Below are 5,463 nucleotides of genomic sequence, written 5' to 3' on the forward strand. Positions count from 1 at the left end.
GAAGAAGGGAAAAAAAACCCCCGAAGTCCCAGGAAAACAAAGTTCAACTCTCCATCTCCCCCCAGAGAAAAGGAGCTGAAAACTGGCTAAAAAGAAACAAAGTTGCTTCCCTCTGCTCTTGCTGCAAGCAGGATGCAGAGGAGTGTGTATGTGTGTCCTTGAACAAACGCTCTGAGAAGTTTGTCCGGTTTTTTTTCCTCTCCCCCCTCTCAGGCTCAGTTGAAAGGCACAGAAATGCACAAAGTTCACTTCTGGGCATAGAGCAGCAATAGGGGATACACATGATAAAGTCACCCCAAGACACAGGGACAGAGAATTCAGTGGAAAGACTCCGAGAATTCTGCTCCCAGAGATCATTCATTCCTGCTCACACTGACCCTTGTAGAAAGGGGACATCGTTCCAGGCAGCCTGTACTGAGCATGTGGCTCCTGAGTGGGGTTTGTTGTTTAGGAAACCTGCTCCGGCTTTTCCATTCTTTCCTTGCAAACAGGAAAACTTCTCCTGGGGCTGTGTGCAGGCAGAGCCCTGAGGAGAGCAGGTGGCACATGGTGCGCTGGGCTGGGACAGCCAGCTGCAGAGCTCAAGGGAAGAAGCCCAAAGTGTCACAATGGCTCCTTGCCTTCCCATGCAACACCTGGGTCACAATGGTCTCCTTGATTCCATGAGGCCCCACTGTGTCACAATGGCTCCTTGGTTCCATCAGGTTCCGCAGTGTCACCATGGTCTCCTTTGATCCGCACTGTCATCATGGACAATTGGTTCCATGAGGCCCCGCAGTGTCACAATGGTCCCTTGCTTCCATAGGTTTGATGTTGTAACAATGGACTCCTTGCTTCTATGAGCTAGCCTGCTTTTTGCAGAGGTGTCTTTGGTTCCAACAAGGCCCCGCTGTGTCTCAGTGCACCCTGGCTTCCATGTGGATCTGGAGTATCACAAAGGCTCCTTGGTTCCACCAGGTCCTGCTGTGTCACAATGGGTCCTGTGGTCCCTGAGGCCCTCCAAAACCATCGTGGAGGCTTGCTTCCATGAGGTTCCACTATGTGCCAGTGGTCATCTTGGTTCCAGGAGTTTCCTTAGTGTCACAATGCCCTCCATGCTTCCATTAGGCCCTGCTTTGCCACAATGGTCCCCTTGTTTCCATGAGGCCCCGCTGTGTCACAATGGACCTATGGTTCCGTGATGTTGCGTGGTGTCACCGTGCTCTTCTTGAATCCGCCATGTAACCATGGACCATTGGTTCCCTGCAGCCGTGTCACAATGGGCTCCTTGATTCCATGATTCCCCACGGTGTCACAATGGAGCCTTGTTTCTAGGAGGTTCTGTACTGTCACAATTGCCTCCTTGATGCCATCAGCCCCTGCAGTGTCACAATGGCTCCTTGGTTCCATGAGGAACACAATAGCTTGGCATAAGCATTGAGCAACAGCTGCTGAACACACCTGGCAACATCTGCTTGCATCAAAAGAGGGCTTCAAGCTGACAATGGCACCAGCAGCTTCCATCTGCAACAGAGACCCAGGAAAGGACAGGCTGTGCCGGTTTGGACAAATGTGGAGGAAAATATCCTCTGATAGAAGGCAGGTTACACCCAGCCCTCCCCCACCAGGTTTTGGAAAAAAGAACTTTCCTGGGAAGAAAGTGAAAGAGATAAAACCTATTTTTTTAACAAACACACAGGAAAAGGATAACAATGCTAAATATTAAAACCTCTCGCTGTGCAGAGAAAGCTGGGATAATTTGAGAGTCCTTCTGTGTTTCGGTGGGGTCTCCTGAAACATCCATAGACAGCGAGGCCCGTGCAAAGAAACAGGGAGCCATTCTTGAGAGAAGTTTCAGAGCTCTTTCTTCTCCAGCCACATGGGCGGGGCACTGCCAAAGAACTGAGCAATCACAGCACAACCAGGGCCCTCCTGGCACAGGGCAACACAAAATAAGCAGTGCTGAACAGGATTAGGGCACATGTGAGCAGGGAGCAGGGAGACCCCGTGCCCAGGCCATGCCTCTACCCCAGGGTCCCCTCTCCCATGACCTCATGGCAGGGGGGAGGAACCCCAACACTTCCGTAGGTGTAGTCTCTCTCCTCCTCCTTGCAGCTGGCTCATGGGCCCACATTCAGGGCCCCCACCTCGGGAGAAAATTCTCCCAATGTGCTCTGATGTTGAAAGAGTCAAGAAGAGAAGAAGGGAAAAAAAACCCCCGAAGTCCCAGGAAAACAAAGTTCAACTCTCCATCTCCCCCCAGAGAAAAGGAGCTGAAAACTGGCTAAAAAGAAACAAAGTTGCTTCCCTCTGCTCTTGCTGCAAGCAGGATGCAGAGGAGTGTGTATGTGTGTCCTTGAACAAACGCTCTGAGAAGTTTGTCCGGTTTTTTTTCCTCTCCCCCCTCTCAGGCTCAGTTGAAAGGCACAGAAATGCACAAAGTTCACTTCTGGGCATAGAGCAGCAATAGGGGATACACATGATAAAGTCACCCCAAGACACAGGGACAGAGAATTCAGTGGAAAGACTCCGAGAATTCTGCTCCCAGAGATCATTCCTGCTCACACTGACCCTTGTAGAAAGGGGACATCGTTCCAGGCAGCCTGTACTGAGCATGTGGCTCCTGAGTGGGGTTTGTTGTTTAGGAAACCTGCTCCGGCTTTTCCATTCTTTCCTTGCAAACAGGAAAACTTCTCCTGGGGCTGTGTGCAGGCAGAGCCCTGAGGAGAGCAGGTGGCACATGGTGCGCTGGGCTGGGACAGCCAGCTGCAGAGCTCAAGGGAAGAAGCCCAAAGTGTCACAATGGCTCCTTGCCTTCCCATGCAACACCTGGGTCACAATGGTCTCCTTGATTCCATGAGGCCCCACTGTGTCACAATGGCTCCTTGGTTCCATCAGGTTCCGCAGTGTCACCATGGTCTCCTTTGATCCGCACTGTCATCATGGACAATTGGTTCCATGAGGCCCCGCAGTGTCACAATGGTCCCTTGCTTCCATAGGTTTGATGTTGTAACAAAGGACTCCTTGCTTCTATGAGCTAGCCTGCTTTTTGCAGAGGTGTCTTTGGTTCCAACAAGGCCCCGCTGTGTCTCAGTGCACCCTGGCTTCCATGTGGATCTGGAGTATCACAAAGGCTCCTTGGTTCCACCAGGTCCTGCTGTGTCACAATGGGTCCTGTGGTCCCTGAGGCCCTCCAAAACCATCGTGGAGGCTTGCTTCCATGAGGTTCCATTATGTGCCAGTGGTCATCTTGGTTCCAGGAGTTTCCTTAGTGTCACAATGCTCTCCATGCTTCCATTAGGCCCTGCTTTGCCACAATGGTCCCCTTGTTTCCATGAGGCCCCGCTGTGTCACAATGGACCTATGGTTCCGTGATGTTGCGTGGTGTCACCGTGCTCTTCTTGAATCCGCCGTGTAACCATGGACCATTGGTTCCGTGCAGCCGTGTCACAATGGGCTCCTTGATTCCATGATTCCCCACGGTGTCACAATGGAGCCTTGTTTCTAGGAGGTTCTTTACTGTCACAATTGCCTCATTGATGCCATCAGCCCCTGCAGTGTCACAATGGCTCCTTGGTTCCATGAGGAACACAATAGCTTGGCATAAGCATTGAGCAACAGCTGCTGAACACACCTGGCAACATCTGCTTGCATCAAAAGAGTGCTTCAAGCTGACAATGGCACCAGCAGCTTCCATCTGCAACAGAGACCCAGGAAAGGACAGGCTGTGCCGGTTTGGACAAATGTGGAGGAAAATATCCTCTGATAGAAGGCAGGTTACACCCAGCCCTCCCCCACCAGGTTTTTGGAAAAAAGAACTTTCCTGGGAAGAAAGTGAAAGAGATAAAACCTATTTTTTTAACAAACACACAGGAAAAGGATAACAATGCTAAATATTAAAACCTCTCGCTGTGCAGAGAAAGCTGGGATAATTTGAGAGTCCTTCTGTGTTTCGGTGGGGTCTCCTGAAACATCCATAGACAGCGAGGCCCGTGCAAAGAAACAGGGAGCCATTCTTGAGAGAAGTTTCAGAGCTCTTTCTTCTCCAGCCACATGGGCGGGGCACTGCCAAAGAACTGAGCAATCACAGCACAACCAGGGCCCTCCTGGCACAGGGCAACACAAAATAAGCAGTGCTGAACAGGATTAGGGCACATGTCAGCAGGGAGCAGGGAGACCCCGTGCCCAGGCCATGCCTCTACCCCAGGGTCCCCTCTCCCATGACCTCATGGCAGGGGGGAGGAACCCCAACACTTCCGTAGGTGTAGTCTCTCTCCTCCTCCTTGCAGCTGGCTCATGGGCCCACATTCAGGGCCCCCACCTCGGGAGAAAATTCTCCCAATGTGCTCTGATGTTGAAAGAGTCAAGAAGAGAAGAAGGGAAAAAAAACCCCCGAAGTCCCAGGAAAACAAAGTTCAACTCTCCATCTCCCCCCAGAGAAAAGGAGCTGAAAACTGGCTAAAAAGAAACAAAGTTGCTTCCCTCTGCTCTTGCTGCAAGCAGGATGCAGAGGAGTGTGTATGTGTGTCCTTGAACAAACGCTCTGAGAAGTTTGTCCGGTTTTTTTTCCTCTCCCCCCTCTCAGGCTCAGTTGAAAGGCACAGAAATGCACAAAGTTCACTTCTGGGCATAGAGCAGCAATAGGGGATACACATGATAAAGTCACCCCAAGACACAGGGACAGAGAATTCAGTGGAAAGACTCCGAGAATTCTGCTCCCAGAGATCATTCATTCCTGCTCACACTGACCCTTGTAGAAAGGGGACCTCGTTCCAGGCAGCCTGTACTGAGCATGTGGCTCCTGAGTAGGGTTTGTTGTTTAGGAAACCTGCTCCGGCTTTTCCATTCTTTCCTTGCAAACAGGAAAACTTCTCCTGGGGCTGTGTGCAGGCAGAGCCCTGAGGAGAGCAGGTGGCACATGGTGCGCTGGGCTGGGACAGCCAGCTGCAGAGCTCAAGGGAAGAAGCCCAAAGTGTCACAATGGCTCCTTGCCTTCCCATGCAACACCTGGGTCACAATGGTCTCCTTGATTCCATGAGGCCCCACTGTGTCACAATGGCTCCTTGGTTCCATCAGGTTCCGCAGTGTCACCATGGTCTCCTTTGATCCGCACTGTCATCATGGACAATTGGTTCCATGAGGCCCCGCAGTGTCACAATGGTCCCTTGCTTCCATAGCTTTGATGTTGTAACAATGGACTCCTTGCTTCTATGAGCTAGCCTGCTTTTTGCAGAGGTGTCTTTGGTTCCAACAAGGCCCCGCTGTGTCTCAGTGCACCCTGGCTTCCATGTGGATCTGGAGTATCACAAAGGCTCCTTGGTTCCACCAGGTCCTGCTGTGTCACAATGGGTCCTGTGGTCCCTGAGGCCCTCCAAAACCATCGTGGAGGCTTGCTTCCATGAGGTTCCACTATGTGCCAGTGGTCATCTTGGTTCCAGGAGTTTCCTTAGTGTCACAATGCCCTCCATGCTTCCATTAGGCCCT

Source organism: Aphelocoma coerulescens, unplaced genomic scaffold (assembly GCF_041296385.1).
Source record: "Aphelocoma coerulescens isolate FSJ_1873_10779 unplaced genomic scaffold, UR_Acoe_1.0 HiC_scaffold_83, whole genome shotgun sequence".
Classification (NCBI taxonomy): Eukaryota; Metazoa; Chordata; class Aves; order Passeriformes; family Corvidae; genus Aphelocoma; species Aphelocoma coerulescens.